The sequence below is a fragment of the Apium graveolens genome, chromosome 1 (genome assembly GCF_009905375.1).
Source record: "Apium graveolens cultivar Ventura chromosome 1, ASM990537v1, whole genome shotgun sequence".
NCBI classification, from domain to species: Eukaryota; Viridiplantae; Streptophyta; class Magnoliopsida; order Apiales; family Apiaceae; genus Apium; species Apium graveolens.
Window position 1 is genome coordinate 135,277,352 of NC_133647.1, and position 18,645 is coordinate 135,295,996.

An 18,645-nucleotide genomic window follows, 5' to 3' on the forward strand; every position below is an offset into this window, starting at 1 on the left:
TAATCTTTCACATGTTAAAGTTTGATCACTGTAACTAATAAACATGGTTTTAAGATTTAATCTCAACTCAGTAATATCATCAGTATGAAAAGCATAAGTTGTTTGAGGCACCTTCAATTCAGCAGTTTCAGGGCTGCCATCAGCATTTTGCATCAAGGCATAATTCACCTCATCTTCAGAATCTAAAGAGTCTGTCCAGCTTTTATTCTTTGTGACAAGTGCCTTGCCTTTGTCACCCTTTCCTTTCTTGCAGTCATGAGATATGTGGCCTCTTTCACCACAATTGTAGCATTTGACATTTGAGTTATCTCCTCTGTTAGACTTTGCACTTTTACCTTCATACTTTCTGAACCCTTTCTTATCAGCACTTACACCTTTCCTGTAAAACTTCTTTCCCTTTCTGAATTTCCTGTAGGCTATCTTTATGATACCCTTCACCATAAGAGCACACAATTTCATCATATCTGCATCAACATCCATTTCAGGTAAGCTTTCAGTTTCTGAATCATGATCATCAGAATATGATGACTCTGAATAAGACTTTGTGATGAGAGCCTTTTCTTTGCCCTTCTTTGAGATAACAATTTAAGGAGATTTCTCCTCAGCCTTAAGAGCAACTATCCTTGACTTTCTCCCATGTATCTTGCTCCTTTGATCCATCTCAAGTTCATAAGTCTTGAGCATACCATAAATTTCATCAAGAGTAGTTTCATCAAGAGCATAGCTGTCTCTTATGTTATTAGACTTCAAATCCTAATTTTCAGGAAGAGCTAAAAGGAGTTTCAGTTTTGAATTTTCAAGATCATATTCCTTGCCCACCAGTGACAGATCATTCAAGAGTTTGATAAACTTGTCATATAATTCTGTTAATGACTCACCAGCTTTTGAGTCAAAGTGCTCATACTCTTGAGTGAGTATAGTCCTCCTATTCTTTTTGATTGCATCAATTACCTGGAATCTTGTCTCCAAAGCATCCCATATCTCCTTTGCAGTCTTGCAATTAATTAACCTGTTTGACATGACATTATCAATGGCACTATGCAGCAAATATCTTACTCATGCATCCTTGGCAATAGATGAGATGTCTTCAGCTATGTACTCACCTTTCTCCTTTGGTATGGTCTTTGCTGGTTGATCTGCAACTACAATAGAGAGCTTGGTTTTCTTCATTAATCCTATCAAGGTATTCTGGATCTGTAGCTTCTAGAAACATAGCCATCTTCACTTTCCATATGGGATACTCAGAAGCTCTCAGTATGGGAACCCTAATATCTCATATCGACTGTGGATTTGAGTATTTTTAGTTTCTTCAGTTTTGGTGGGCTTGGTTGGAGTTTTTGCTTCTTCAGACATGATTGTTTGGATCTTTACTGTATGTGTGTTAACAGATAAGCTCTAATACTAATTGTTAGGTCACACAACACTGTAGAAGGGGGTTGAATACGGTGATATTACAATCAAATCGATCTTGAACACAAGTAACAGTAAACATATATATTCAATATAATAAACTCTGTTATAATGGAACCGTTCTCTCTCAGTGATGAAAAAATATCACTAAGAGCTGCTAGGTTACAATGAATAATGTATCTCGATAATGATAATACTTATAGTGTAAAGCGATGTCTGTGTTTATATACTACACAGTTACAAGATAACTTCTAATTGATATGGAATATAATTTTATCTCCTAAAATATATCAATCAGATTTCTTCTACAAGTCTTCCAGTCTTCTAATTCTTTCAATGCATATCTTCTTTTGTTTTAGTCTTGATCTTTTACTTTAAATCAGCTTCCTTCCTTAACTGTAAGTCCTCCCGTACTTAAGTTCTGATATGACCTTAAGTTCTGATATGAAGTTCTGACTTCCAGTAAGTACTGATTCCAGTAAATCCGAATATTTCCTGTTTTTTAAGATCTGAAAACTAAACATGAAACATATTAGACATGACATCTGAAATATATCTAACACACGGGATTGACATTTGATTTTGTTAATTTGAAATTAGGTTGAAGCGTTAAAGTGTGCTTTATCACTTACAACATTGACTGGACTTTGGTGAACTGACGGTGTTGCCAAAGATAACATGTTCTTTTCAGTGCTGTAAAATTTAGATATTACACATAGAGATTTATTTGTCTTACCATACTTTATAACTCCAAGGCATGAAGTAGATACGAAATATTAATACAATAGATATAATATATATTTTTACTCTGTAGGGCTCAATATCAAAGTACTTTTATTATATATCATCAGAGAGAAGAGCTACAACAAGCCTACAACACTTCTATTGAAAGAGATTCTATGATATCTCTTGCTCATCTGTATTTTAATCTTTTGTTTCAGTAAATTCAGTATGTACTGAATTTACTCAATGAGATTACAGATACAAAGAGAAAAAGTGTTCATGTACACTAGTGTTGCTACTAATATGAAGTGATGAACTTGTGGAGCTACAAATTAGTATAGAAGAATCGTTTCTACTCTAAATTCTGACTAGGGGAGACATCTCTATATTTACAGCCTTTGATCTCTCTATATTCTAAAATATGATTATGTTATTTCCCCCTGATAACTGATTTTCTCTTTTCTGGCATACTGTACAGATTTTTAAGCTAATGTGTGCATGTTTTCACATTAACTTTGTCAACAATTTATTGACAAAATGGAATAAGGTTCTATGAATTTGCAGGGTTGATTTGAGATCTTATCCTTAACGGGCTCATTTACAGTCTTTGAGAATGGCGGTTTTAAAAGGACTGATATTCCCCAAGAGCACCGCCTTCTGATGGTGCAGAATGGATGCATTCTTAAAGATATTGATTGGGTTCAAGCCCCGGAAATGGACAAATCAAAAGTAGGCTGGGCTCATGAGCATTTTGCCATTAACTACTCCAAGCTTCGTATTTTCGAGGTAAACGTTTAACACTTATATTAATGTACTTAGCACTCTTACTTTAGATGAACACTTGTATTAATGTAATTTACATTACTAGTGCAGCTTGAGGAGTACAACAAGATGGTATACTTTGATGGGGATATTCAAGTGTACGACAATGTTGACGAACTATTTGACTTACCAAATGGACATTTGTATGGGTTTTGGACTGTTTCTGTGAATGGCATCATTCCCCTCAGTACAAGATTGGTTACTGCCAACAATGCCCCGATAGGGTAAAATGGCCAGCAGAGATGGGATAGGCTCCATCATCATATTTCAATGTTGGAATGTTCATTTTCGAACCCAGTCAAGCTACTTATGATGATATAATCAACAATATCAAAGTCACCCCACCTTCTTCCTTTGCTGAGCAGGTAGATAATATACTGGACATGGTTAAACTATTGGGGTATTAATTAGATATGAACTTGATGCCGTTAAGTTTAACTTAAGATATTGTACTTGCACAACATGATATTTTGAAGGACTTGTTGAACTTGTACTTCAAGAGCATATTCGAGCCAATTCCTCCTATATACAATTTTTTAGTTCCAATATTGTAGACTCATCCGGAACACATAGAGCTTGACAAAGTGAAAGTTATTCATTTTTGGGAAAATGTAAGAAATGAACTGTGTGTCATTTCTCAATCTAGATTTCAAACCGTGGAATTACTAAGCTCTGTTTCTTTTTTACCAATTATAGGGTTCAAAACCATGGAGATACACGGGAAAGGATGAACACATGTAGAGGAAAGATGTGAAGATGCTAGTTCAAAAATGGTGGGACATTTATGACGATAACTCGTTCAGCTATGAGGAGCCAATCGCAGCAACTGTTGGACGTAATAAGCGTGTACAGAACACTAAACTTAATTTGGTATCAAAGGAGAAGGAAAAGAGAGTGTTTAGCCCTATCACCAGTGTCTTAGACCTTCCTTCTTTGTATGTATTAAAGTCAAGTTTAGGTTAAATGTTCAATTTTTTGTTGAAATATAATTCATTTTAAATTTTATTCATGTATTTTTTAGGATTTTGTGAGGGATGTCCAGGAGACTGTTGAACTGAATGATATAAAAGATTCCTTAGTTGGTTTTCCAGGTGTAAGTGGTATATCAACTGAGCAACACAAGCATCTAACTATAGCTGTAGAGCTTATTTCACAAGAAAGTAACACTTGACAGCCGACAAGTATGCCATGTCTGCTGCTCAATCGGAGAATTCATTTCATGGGAGTTTCTTGCTTGGACTTGTTGCAGCGGACAACACAAGTTATTGTTTTTTATCATTATTTATTTGGAAATTAGACTCAAGTACTAAATTTAAGGTGATGTAATTTTATAAGCCGATTTTGTTTTGGATGTATTAATGTTTTTTTGTTGGATTCGATATCAAGCAAATTTGGAATGTGAATGTTTTTTTGGTATAATGTTGTGATAGTACACAAAAAATAAAACATAATAGTAAAGTCCGGACTATTAAAAAGTCTTGCACATATGTGTTGCTAATATAATGTGAAAATATTATAATAGGAAATCATGTGTTGCAGATAAATATTGCTAAAAATTGAAAAGCATTACAATAGGCAAAAAATATTGCAGCTAAATGTTGCAATAAATTTACCTTGCAACACTTTACTTCAATAAATGTTACAAAAAATGTTGCACAGGTTTTATTGCAACATCATAAATTTGTTACTAAAATAGAGAAAAGTGTTGCAACAAAATGATTATTGTAATACTTTGAAAATGTTGCAATAACTCCAAAAAATGTTGCTATAGGAGTCTATTGCAACGGTAAGAAATGCAAAGCAAAAGTGTTGCAAAAGCTTCTATTGTAACATATTTGGGGTCTTATACTACACTTTCTTGGTGTTGAAATAGCCCATATATGGTGTTGTGAATTTTGAATACTTCATTCACTGTTCTTCACTGACTCTTGAACATATAAATGAACTCCTTTCAATGAGTATCACTTCAATACTATAGCTGTTTTCTTTATCCTATGTCTATATCCTGTCTTCAATTATTCAAATTTTTATGCTTCAAATACTGTCTATCTTCAATTAGTGCTAATACACTGAAATCTTCTTGTAGTACTTATACACTGAATCTTCAACATTTCTGAAAACCTGAAAGTCTTTAACATTTATTCTTCACCGAGGCATGAACATATTAATGAACTTACTTCAGTCACTCGTAAATAGACTTCAAGTTTTCTTCTAATCTTGATTCTTTATATTTTCCTTGTCTTCATTTCTTCTGATTTCTTGTGTAGTCGTAGTATTATTAACATATCTTGTTCTAGTGTTGTTCTCATGTTGAGTTATCATGTAACTGTTGATACAGCTACGCAGTCTCACGAACAATTGACAAATCCTCGAACCAGATATTTCCTTTGTTCATGTTATATGCTCTAAGATTAATTAACCTGTAGTGTGTACCTTTCATGTTTTCTACGAGAGTGAAATTGATTTCCTTGCTCTAGTATCTTCATATCCTGATATTTTAATTTATGTTCCTAATTCATGCATCAGCCTGGCTAGAGCAATATTAATGACTTCAACTGCAGCTTATTTCATTGTTTGTCTTCGATATTCACCATTCAGTTACCAGAAATTGGAAAATACTGGAGACATAACCGTGTAAGGTTGTAATCTCTCATTCAATATCTTAATTTACTAATCTATATTCTGCTCCTGCTCATAAAAGATTTAAATTACAGGAAGCTACATGACTTTTGAGAGGCCTTAGGTATTGTACTTGGTACTTTATAAATAGCCTGATGCTGAGCACAACTTGGATTCATCCAGTATACAGTTCAACCTTAATGATTTTCGACTTAATTGAGCGTGTCCACTCCTTGTGGCATAACCATTTCGGGATACAAAAATACTAGTACACTACTAATTTCCCTATTTATGGTAGCAATTTGTGAACCAGATCGGGATGATTTATAAGGTTAAAGTTGTGGGGAAGTGCGTAAAATGTGTGTTGAGGAATTTGTTTCCGGATATATCTGATGAGAAGCTGAAGAATTCAAGGAATTTGATGCCTTTTTTTACAGATATCCAATTTGGGTCCCGGGGGTACAAATGTAGGTGAAGACAATATGCCTGCAAAAGGTTTCATAGAAAAAGTCGTTCAGGGGCTAAGACAAGCTTTAAACCTCAATGTTTTTAATCACCTTTATTTGAAGTTCTGATCAATTGCAACTTAATTATATTAGTACCAACTTATAATTACAAACTTAGTTGACTTATGATGGCTTTGGCTAAAGATTTTGAATGTGGTCGAGACCTAATTTGTTACTAACTGAAGGATAGAAATTGTAGGTTCCCGTCTGTAGAATGGCTAAATCAAAGTATTCGTTATTGGTGAGAATATAAGATGTGGTCAGAAAACTATTTTCTATTTCAGTGAAGCTACCCTGTTTTAGAGACATATTTCGGATAGCTTAAAAATGAAAATTGGAGATTACTAAAGGATTAAGGGGGCGTTTGGTTCATGTGAGGGAAACAGAATGGAATTGAGAAAGAGAAACGAGAAGAAAGGAAAGCAATGACCCATAATTGTTGTACGTGTTTGTTTCAAATCCGGAAACGGAATGAAAATTTACATGATTATATTTATTTTTGATTTTTTTAATATTAAGCAATCTCAATATAGTCAAATATATTTATATTACAACAATATAATATATTAGCATTATAATAAACCAACTTATTTAATTATTTAATAGAACCATTAATTTTTTAATAAATTAACATATAAATTTATATCAAAATTATTTTTAATTTGTAAAAAACTAAATTATAAATAATTTTTAAAATTTTAAATTAATTTTGCATACTGATATATTTTTTGGGTCCAAGATTTAAATTATAATTGAAATAAGAAAATCAAAAGTGGGAAAGGGAGTTCAAATAACTAGTGGGAGGTGGAAAATGGAGTTTAAGGAATTTGGCATAAACCTACCACTAAAAAAAGGAAAGAAAATGATTATTTTTACTAAACAAACATCAACCAAGGGATTGAGTCTAATTTTTCCCCTTTGAATATCTCGTACCAAACGCCCCCTAAGTTTATTCAAAATCCCTTTAATCTATTGATCTACCAAATAAAGGAAATTTTAGAATTAAATTGTAAAAGTCAAAGGCTAAAAAACCTGACAAACTATTACAAGTCTGCAAATTTCAGAATTTTTGTCCTATTTTGGATACATATTTTGAAAGCCTTAGACATATAATTATTGACCATCAGTGAACAAAAGTTATGGCCCACCATTTGAATTATGATCCTGTAAGATTTCATTCAGGTTCAAGATATGTAGAGAACACTACTATATAGTATATATGGAGTGCTATCTAAGTAATTCTGGTCTCGTGAAACTCTGCTCAGTTTTGAACGATCATTTTGAAAGGTTAAAGACATGATTACTTGATAGTCAAAGAACGAATGTTTTAGGTTTATGTGTACATAATATGTCTGTAAAAATTTTTATGCACCAGACATGTAGATTTTAAGATATATCTATTTTTATATGGCTGATTTAAACTGTTTTGTGCAGAAATAGGATACTCTGGGAATTGATTTCCTGAAATGTGGACTACATGACTATCTATGTAATTTGGATTTCCTGCAGATCTGTATCGTTAGACTATTTGAGAAAAGAGAATCAGCTATTTGAGTAAGCAAATAGAGAAGTTACAACCAAAACAGTGTGCATCGAGATATAACATGTGGGAAGCCACTTTTCAGGTTTTGCCAAGTGTTTTTTTTTTTTTTGTAAAGAAGTGGCGAGTTGGACTAGCACCAAGATAAAAGAACTTGTTTGAAGATGATGGAGCAAAAGATACTTCATCAAAACATGCTAGGAGAATTCACAATTATGAATTTAAGCAAGTGCTGCTAAACAAATGAAGAAACGTTGCATGTATATTTAAGAGTCTTAAATTCTATGATTTCATATTTTTGGATAAAGCAGCATTTCTTACATTAAGAGATTTCAAAATAGGTCTCCACAAGCCCTCAAGTTGAAAAGGTGAAATGCATGTTAATTTTTAAGACTTCTCCCAATTTTGTTTCTCCTTCTATTTATTTTAATTTTTGTCATTATTAGCTAGAAACAAAAAGTTTGTACCGCCAATATAGGATTCTCTCAGTGTGTTCACTTAATTTTATAAGTTCACAAGTCAAGGTGCAAAAGAAATTTCAGGGCAGGCTAACCTTGAAAGTCTGATTTCAGCTTTCACTACTGTTCCATGACAATTCTCAAGTTATGCCGAGAAAATAAGCATTGCTCCATCATTCAATGAGGATGCATGATATCTTTGGGTTCGCCTAAAACTAAGAAATCAGGAACTGAAACTAGAGAACTCTTGAAAAGCATGTTGCCAGGTCTGATGTGTCATCTGCTGCTGAAGCTATAAATCTTTCATCTCTAAATGTATATAATTATTGTAACAGTTTACTTAATCAAAATGTAAAAAAAATGAAATTAACAGGACATAATGAAAGAAGAATAAAACTCCATTATAAATAAACTTGTGGAAAGAGAAATATAAGATGAAAGTAAAATGAGGCACAAGTCACACATAATTCTCACCTCTCCCGTAAACAGCTATAAAAAGCAACAAGTCTCCTTACTACACGTGTCACTCTATTACTCGCCAAGGATGGCACATGATGGGCACAGGATCCCATAAAGATGCTCTGCTCCAAGTGGCTAAACGACTGTTCTCCAATACCAAACGACACTGTACTCTAGATACTTAAATAATAAATATTTAAATATAACAAATTACTATTAGAGCTACTTTGTTACATCACCCTCTCCTTCAACCAATCCTAGTCTACAGGATTGAACTCTGAGTACTGCTCGATAATTTGGTCTGCATCTTCCCAACTGGCATCTTCTTTAATAAAGTGAGACCATTGTATCAACCACTGAATTACAACAACGTTACCTCTCTTGATCTTTCTTCTCTGAAGTTTTGACAGGGTGGACTAGGAATTGTCCTTCTGCTCCTACCTTGGATAGTGTGGTGCTAACAGAGTACTAAGAACCTACCTTCCTTTTAAACAAGCTCACATGAAATACATGGTGCACCTAGCTACCAGGGAGAAGTTTGAGTTTTTATGCTACTTGGCCAATCTTCTCCACTACCTCAAATGGCCCAAAGTACTTGTGTGCAAGTTTAAGGTGCTTCGAGAGTTGTTTGTACAGCTGTAGCTTTAGGAATACCATTTGACCAATCTGGAATGAGATTGCAGTCCTCTGTTTATCAGCATTACCTTATATTTGTTCTGAGCTACCGTGATAACTTCTTTAAGCAGTTGGTTCATGGCTTCAAGTTTCACTTGAAAGTCTTCTACCGTGGCTACTAAAGATCTATGTGAAGCGGGAAGGCACATAAGTCCGGGATGTACTCCATAAACTGCTTCATATGGACTCCTTTTTATTGCACTATTATAAGTTGAATTGTACCACCATTCATCGAATGGTAGCCATTTCAACCACTGTTTGGGTCTGGAACTGGTCATCGCTCATAAATACTGCTCCAAGCACCTATTCAACCTCTCTGTTTGCCCATCGGTTTGAGGGTGATATGAAGTGCTCGTGTTCAACTGAGTGCCCAGAGAGGTGAAGAGCCCCTTATAAAAATTACTAGTAAATAGTTTATCTCGATCAGAGACCATTGTCTTAGGGTATTTCATGTAGTTTATAGAAAGTACCCAAGAACAGTTGAGCTGTAGTGGTTGTAGAAAATGGATGAGACAGAGCAATGAAGTGTCCCATCTTTGAAAATATGTCAATCACGGCCATGATACAGTCCTTGTCTCTTGACTTAGGTAGTCCCTCTATAAAATCAAGAGAGAAAACCTCCAATATTTGTTCTGGCACTGGTAGGGGACTATAGTAGACCGAAAGGGTGTTGATTTCCTTCTTTGATTCTCTGAAACACATCACAGTTTTGTACATACTGAATAAAATCTTTCTTGATTCCTGACCAGTAGAAAAATTGTGATACTCTCGTATAAGTCGCTTCTTGACCATAATGACCACTTGTTGGACTATCATGTATAACTCCTATAACACCTATATCCGTAATTATCTTTTGTTACCAATCAGCACCTTATTGTCCACTGTAATAATTCCCTGACTAAACTTGTAAGATTGAAAAACATCATTTCCACTTATAATTCCTTGAAGAATCTCTTGTGTTGTGCTTTCTTGGTCATAGCTATCTTTAACATCACTCAACCAACCCTGACGTATAGCTGTGATGGCTTGTAGTCTCCATTCTCTTTGTTCTCAGGAAGTCTGGAGAGTGCATCTGCCACTACATTTTCCTTCCTTTTTTTAAATAATTTCATAATCCAATCCCAGTAACTTGGCCACCCATTTTTGCTGCAATATGGGTATTCTTTGATCTAACAGGAACTTTAAACTTTGGTGATCAGTTTTAATAACAAAATGGTTTACTTGTAAATAACCATGCCATTTTTGAGTATCCATTACAATGGCAAGTAATTCTTGTTCGTATGTTGATAGAGCCTGATGTTTCTTTGATAATCATTTACTCATGTAGGCCTAGGGTCTCCCATGCAGCATCAATACAGCACCTACTCCCTTACCATTTGTGTAGGTTATAATCAGGAAGAGCTAACACTACGGTGGTCATCATGGCTTGTTTAAGTTGCTGGAATGTTAAAATTTCAACAAATTGGTTAAAGGTTTGTTGATCAACCCATAATTCCTGACAAACTTTCTATAGTACCCTATGAGACCAAGGAAGCCTCTTAACTGTTTGAGATTTCTAGGAGATGGCCACTGTTTCATGGCTTTCACCTTGTTCGGATCAGTCGCTACTCCCTCTTGGGATATTATATGTCCAAAGTATTCCAACTGGGTTTGTCCAAAGGAGCATTTGTTCTTCTTCAAATACCGCTGATTCTCTCTCATCTTTTGTAAGACACCCTGCAGATGTACTAGATGCTCCTCAAAACTTCCACTGTATATCAGAATGTCATCAAATAATACTAACAGACGCTTCCTTAATTGTTGATGGAATACCTCATTCATTAATGCCTGAAAGAATTCTGGTGCATTGGTGAGGCCAAAGGGCATCACCCTAAATTTGTATAGCCCTTGATGTGTCCTGAATGTGGTTTTGGGAATATCAGCTTGAGCAAATCTAATTTTATGGTAACCATCCCTCAAATCTAACTTGATAAACCATTTAGCTCATTTGAGTTCATCTAGCAGTTCATCAATAATGGGAATTGGATACTTATTCTTCACCGTGATGTTGTTCAATTTCCTATAATCCACACACATTCTCCAGGAGACATCCTTCTTCTTACCTAGTATGATTGGAGATGCAAAGAGATTGGTACTGCACTGTATGAATCTTGATGCCAACATCTCCTTGATCTGCATTTCGATTTCATTTTTTTGAACATAGAGAATCGTTTATCCCCTTCGATTAACCGGTTGACTACCTTCTAGTAAAGGTATGTGGTGGTCATGTGTTAAGTGGCATTTATATGCACTTATAATGCTTCGTAAAGCTTCAAATTGATATTTTGTACTCAAGTTATTTGTGTTTTTGATGCGTTTTTGTAGTATTTTGTATTTCAGGAATTTATAAGGGATCGAGGTAATTTAGCATTTCTTTGATGCTAATATGGTGTTAGGAAAATATCGTGAATATTGCTCGTGGAAAGCCATCAAGAACCGGCTAATAAAAGAAGGCAAATCACATTTTTCCAGAATGTCAGCGCGCCCGCGCTGTGCTAGCGCGCACCCGTGCCAGAACAGTAGAAGGATAGCGTGCCCGCGTTAATGAAGCGTGCGCCCGCGTCGTGTCGGGATTTCAAAATTCTGTTTCAATTAGAAGACTACTTTCTAGGCTTCTGGATTAACTGGGATGCTACTTAAAGACAAATTAAACAAGTTTTTCTCAATAGAGCTTGAGGAGAAGACGACGAGAAGACCTATAGCATAATTCAACTAAGGCGAAGAAGATCTAGTTTATTCTTGTGATTCTTTGTTTTAAGTTGTAATCTTGGATGCTCGTTTCTTGTATGTTGAACCTAATACTCTGGATTACGTACTTTCTTTATTATTTGTTTTTAAAAAGACCTAGTTTATTATACCATACTTTCATCGGAACCCATGTTGATGATGAGTTGGGTTATGAACTAATTGTTATCGTGGGGTTCTAACGGATTTATTTATGATTTTAATAGTTAATCTTGTTTTGATATCTTAGTGTGTGGCGATTGTATGATATCCTAATATTGGTTGTGCTTATTCGTCTTATGTGCATCACGAACATATAAGATAGCGTGTTAATCTCTAATGAAGCAACAGTGAATTTAGAGGTTTAGAACTTGCCATGCTAGCATAGGTTCATGTATTTGTTATGCATAATTTTTAGGTAATTTTAACCATCTTACTTGCCCTATGTAATTATGATAGCTAACTTGCGCATTAAACCTTTGTGTTGTCAAATTCTATAGACATATAGGGTCTCAATATACTTGCTGTCTATTCAGCTTCTATCTTTTTTGTGGATGTCTGGTACTATGTTATTCGTGCAACCAAAGTTAGCGTTTATCAGTTTCGTGTTATCTGATTAGTTATCATCACTATTACATGCTAAGATTAAAAACAAAGACTTTGAATGAAGTTAGAATCCCATGTTTGTCTCATATAGTAAATCAATCTTTAATTTTTTAGTTATTTGCATGTTAGTTAATATCTTAGTTACAAACAATCTCAATTTGTTGTTCGTCTTAGCATTGAATAATAACCTTATCATTGTTGCATAAGCGTATAAATCTTAAATTAACCGAATGAGTCTTTGTGGGAATGAACTATAAAGAATTTTATATTACTTGCGAATGCGTATACTTGCGTGTATTATTACCGCGTGTTTTCTTCCTAACAAGTTTTTGGCGCCGCTGCTGGGGACTCGGTGTTAATTTTTAGTTTATGTGTTTGTCACTAGTGATCGTTAAAGTTCATTGACTCAGACATTATTACTTACTTATTTTCTTGTCATGTTTCAGGGACTCTAGTGAGCGTGTATGCATACGCGTTCTCGGTCTCGTAAGAGAACACTGGATCAAGCCGAGGAAGAAGTTGTAGTAGCTCAGGAAGTTTTTGAAGAAGTCGAGAAAGTTGAGGAAGAAGCACTAGCTGAGATGGGAGATCAAGAAAAAAATATGAAGGCTTTGATGGACTATTCTCAACCTAAGATTAATGATATTCATCCCAGCATTATCAGACCAGCCATCTCGTCTAACACCTTTGAGATCAAGTCAAACACGATTCAGATGATACAGAATTCAGTTCGGTTTGGGGGTTCTCCTATAGAAGATCCCAACACACACATCAGGGATTTCATCAAGATCTGCGACACTTTCAAGTTCAATGGGGTGTCTGAAGATGCTATTAAGCTGAGGTTTTTCCCATTCTCTCTGAGGGATAAGGCTAAGTGTTGGTTACATTCTCTACCAGCAGGTTCTATCACCAAATGGGAGGAACTTGCTCAAAAGTATCTCACTAAATTCTTCCCTATGACAAAGACGGCTGCAATCAGGAATGCTCTTACTTAGTTTGCACAAAAATATGGAGAATCTTTGTGTGAGGCTTGGGATCGCTACAAGGAGATGCTTAGGAAGTGCCCACACCATGGGATGCTTGATTGGATGATCATAAATTGTTTCTACAATGGTTTAGGCGCACAGTCTAGACTTATGCTCGATGTAGCGTCAGGTGGAGCCTTATGGGCCAAAAGCTATAATGAAGCTTATGAGTTGATTGAGCCAATATCAGCTAATGAATACCAGAATCCAACGTAGAGAATGCCGCAAGGAAAAGTAGTATGAATTCTCGAAGTAGATACAGCTATTGCTATAACTGCTCAACTTCCAGCTTTGACGATCAAAGTGGATTCTTTGGCTAATTATGGAGTTAATCAAATCTCTAGTGTTTGTGAGCTTTGTGCGGGTGCGCATGAGACTGAGCAGTGTGTTATTTCTAGTGAATCAGCTCAGTTTGTGAGCAACTTTCAGAGGCCGCAGCAGCAAGCTCCAGCCACTTATCATCTCAACAACCGCAATCATCCTAACTTCAACTGGAGCAACAATCAGAATACGGTGCAATAACCTTATCAGCCATATGCAGCAAAGCAATATAACCCTCCTGGTTTTCAACAACAGTAATATGCACCAAAGCAACAGCTCCAACTTCAGCAGCTACCACAACTAATAAAAAAAAATCTGAGTTGGAGGAGTTGAGGTTCATGTGAAAGTGCCAAGCAGTTTCTATCAAAACCTTGGGGAATCAAATTGGGAAGATTGTTAATGCCTTGCTAAATGGATAACCTGGTACACTCCTTAGTAACACTGAATTTTCGGGCAAAGGAGAAGGTTAAAACAATTATATTGAGGTATGGAAAGGTTGCAAATCCCGAAAATTCTCAAGTTCCAGATGCTGAAGTTGTGGCTGAAGAAGATGTGCCGAAGGAAGTAGAAGTGGAACCAAGGAAGACCGTTGTTGTTAACACTCCTCCTGAGGGTAATACAGGGGAAAATAGGTCTATCCTCCACCTCCTTTCCCTAAGAGGCTGCAGAATCAAAAGCTAGATAAGCAATTTGCTAAGTTTTTGGAAGTTTTTAAGAAACTTCATATTAAAATACCTTTCGCTGAAGCTCTTGAACAAATGTCTAGTTATTCGAAGTTCATGAAAGGTATTCTCTCTCGGAAAGTGAAGCTCGATGACTTAGAGACTGTTGCTCTCACGGAGGAATGCAGTGTGGTCCTGCAAAAAAAGTTGCCTCCTAAACTTAAGGATCCTGGAAACTTCATTATTCCTTGCACCATTGGAAAAGTGTCATTCGACAAATATTTATGTGACTTGGGAGCTAGCATCAATCTGATGCCTTTGTCTATCTTAAAGAAGTTGGGGTTACCTGATCCAAATCCCAAATATATATGTCCTTGCAGTTGGCCAATTGCTCTATTACATATCCACGAGACATTGTGGAAGATTTATTGGTCAAAATGGACAAACTCATCTTTTCTTCTGACTTTGTTATTCTTGATTTCGAGGATGATAAGAAGATTCCCATAATCTTCGGAATACCTTTTTTGGCTACTGGCTGAACCTTGATTGATGTGTAGAAAGGTGAGCTCATTATACGAGTTCAAGATCATGATGCCACCTTCAATGTTTTTAATGTCATAAAATTCCCTATTGATGAAGAGGAATGCTTTAAGGTGTAATTGGTCAAATATGTGGTTACTTCATAATTGGATTATGTGCTCAAATCAGATGCCTTAGAGAAAGCCTTATTGGGGGATTCAGATAGTGAAGATGATGAAAGTGACCAGCAGTTACAATTTGAATGCTTCTCCTTGGAAGTGAATATTGGAAATGCCTTTTGAATCTCTTACATTGGAAGAGCTGAAAAGTTCTCCAAAGTGCCTCAAGCCATCTATTGAGGAAGCTCCTACACTTGAGCTTAAGCCTTTACCTGAACATTTGAGGTATGCATTTTTAGGTGATCCATCTACTTTGCCTGTTATTTTTGCATCTAACCTTTCAAGTTGTGATGAGCAAAAGATTTTGAGAATTCTTAGAGAGCTCAAATCAGCAATTGATGGACTATAACAAAGATCAAGGGGATCATCCCTTCTTATTGTATGCACAAAATTCTGCTATAGGAAGGAAGCAAGCCTACTGTTGAGCAACAGAGAAGGCTAAATCTGATCATAAAAGAGGTGGTGAAGAAAGAAATTCTCAAGTGGATAGATGCAGGGATCATCTATCCCATATCTGACAGTTCTTGGGTGAGCCCAATTCAGTGTGTGCCGAAGAAAGGAGGTATCACTATGGTTGCGAATGCAAATAATGAGCTCATTCATACTCGAACAGTCACGGGGTGGAGAGTTTGCATGGATTACAGGAAGCTAAACAAAGCTACAAGGAAAGATCACTTACATCTTCCTTTTATGATCAGATGCTTGATAGATTGGCTGGGCATGAGTACTACTATCTTCTGGATGGCTATTTGGGTTATAATTATATTTGTTTTACCCCAGAAGATCAAGAGAAGACTACCTTCACATGTCCTTTTGGTACTTTTTCCTTCAGAAGAGTTTCTTTTGAGCTATGTGGTGCACCATCCACATTTCAGAGATGCATGTGGCTATCTTGTCTCATATGATTGAAAATAATGTAGAAGTGTGTTAGGAATATCTGTATTAGTTTGATGATAAGTTCAACAAAACACTTAAGTAGAAATCTGGTGTTTGTAGCCTCAACGGATAAGACCATTATGGCTATCCGTTGAAGGAGTAGCTTTACTTAGAAATAAGTTTAGTATTGTAGCACATTTCATTCTCTGTACTTATATTATAATTCTTAGATGTTGTGGGAAATTATAAGTCATGTTGACTACTAGTGGATATGCAAATAGGAGGGCTAATTATAAATATTTCATGCCTTGTAATTTTGTATAAGTGAAGTAGTATCAACTGATATTAAAGGCCTTCAACGGATGAGAAACAAAGCTTCAACGGAAGTCTCTAAAGCTTCAACGGATAACATCCATCAACGGATGAGTGCATCAACGGATAAAAGCTTCAACTGCTAATGCTTCAATGGATAAAGCCATCAACGGATAAAAGGTTCAACGGATGCTAAGTTCAATAGCAGTTGATAGTGACAATTCATAAACTAACAGAGGCACATGGGTTGACAGAGACAAACTGGAATATGGCAGCCTCTAGGAGGAATCAAGAAAAAGCAGCATTTCCACTGGTGCAAACAAGGAAGTATTCAAAGATTCACAGCTAAACCTAAATTGTATTGGATAGAGAAATGAAGAAGAAACATGTGAAGAATCTTTTAATAGTATTCTACAGTTTTGTCTTCACTTGTAAACTTGGTGTTATATAAACCAAGTAGCAGCTAGTAAGTAGATGGTGAATTTTTCCAGAGCTGTTTAGAAAAATCCAGAGAGCAAATCATCTAGTTCGTACTAGGACGCAGCTGTGATCAATTCTTTGATTCACATATTTTATGAAATAACACATCTCTGGTGGAACAACATATCCACCAGAAAAGTTTTTAAGTTCTTTGTGTTATTTACATTTGTGCTTGAATATATATTTGTCTATATTAGCTTAAAGCAATTCACACATATTTGATCATCAAAATACTTAGTCTTAGAAACTGCTTAAAACTTGAAAAAGTTTTGAGATTTACATTCAACCCCCCTTCTGTAAATCTCATTGTTAGTCCACTAGGAATAACAATTGGTATCAGAGTAAGCTCTTGACATACAAAGAGTTTAAAGATCTATTCTGCTAACATCATGAGTAAGAAGGATATTGGTGTAAAGATTCCAATCCTGGAAAGAGATAACTATCATCACTGGAAAGTGAAGATGCATTTACATCTTCTCTCTCAAGATAAAAGCTACATCAACTGCATCGAAAATGGTCCCCACATCCCTCACAAGGTGGCCACAGCTGCTACCGCAACAGTTGCTGTTGGACAGTCTATTCCCAAGCCAAAAGCAGAATGGACTGTTGAAGATATTGAAGAGGTTCACAAGGACAAGAAAGACATGAACATTCTGTTTAATGGCCTAGATCAAGATATGTTTGACAATGTCATTAACAGCCAAACTGCTAAGAAAATTTGGGATACTGTGCAACTTATCTGTGAAGGTACTGAGCAAGTTAGAGAAAACAAAATGCAGTTTCTTATTCAACAATATGAATATTTTCATTTTGAAGAAGGAGAATCATTGAATGATACCTTCAACAGATTTTAGAATCTGTTGAATGGATTAAAGCTGTATGGCAGAGTGTACCAAGTCAAGGACTCCAATTTAAAATTTCTGAGGTCTCTACCAAAGGAATGGAAGCCTATGACTGTTTCTCTAATAAATTCTCAAGATTATAAGAACTTCACACTTGAAAGATTATATGGAATTTTGAAGACCTATGAACTTGAGATGGAGCAAGATGAGCTGTTGGAAAAGGGAAAAAGAAAAGGTGGATCAGTTGCACTTATAGCTGATAATGAGAAGATTGAAACCAGGAATGAAGAAAAGACAATGCCAAGTCTCAAAATTGGCACAGGCAAATCAGAATCAAGCAAGGGAAAAGAGCAAGTAGCTGAGGTTGAAGATAATTCCAGTCAAGATGACTCTGATGATGTTGATGAACATCTGGCTTTTCTGTCCAGGAGGTTTGCACAGATGAAATTCAGGAAAAATGCAAAATTCACTAAGTCAAACAAGAACATGGTGGACAAATCTAAGTTCAAATGTTATAACTGTGGCATAAGTGGACACTTTGCAAATGAGTGCAGAAAGCCATCCTCCGATAAGAAGAAATTTGAGACTAGTTTATCAAGCAACCAGGTAATTACTACTAACCTCTCTCAGCTTTCTAATATTGAATGCAAAGAAGCCATAAATGATATGTCCAATGAATTATATCAATTGCGTGTTTCCCTTAAATCACTATCTAAAGAAAACATAAGAATCAAAGAGAATAATGTGTTTTTAAGTGATAGGAATGATGTGTTAGAGGGTAAGGTAATTGAGCTTGAAAAGATTAAAATCAAATGCTTGATTGTTGAGAGTGAACTAGAAGAATCTGT

At 35.6% G+C, this 18,645-nt stretch overlaps 1 non-coding gene and 1 pseudogene across 1 annotated transcript; one reads left to right on the forward strand and one right to left on the reverse strand.

Annotated features, from left to right (window-relative positions):
- Window positions 1-2,623: 2,623 nt before the first annotated feature.
- The window catches only part of LOC141706907 (galactinol synthase 2-like), a 29,973-nt pseudogene continuing 13,951 nt past the window's right edge, over window positions 2,624-18,645 (forward strand).
- Window positions 13,553-13,659, reverse strand: LOC141682995 (small nucleolar RNA R71). Its single transcript, XR_012560039.1, has one exon. It is a non-coding gene; the product is annotated as a small nucleolar RNA R71 (small nucleolar RNA).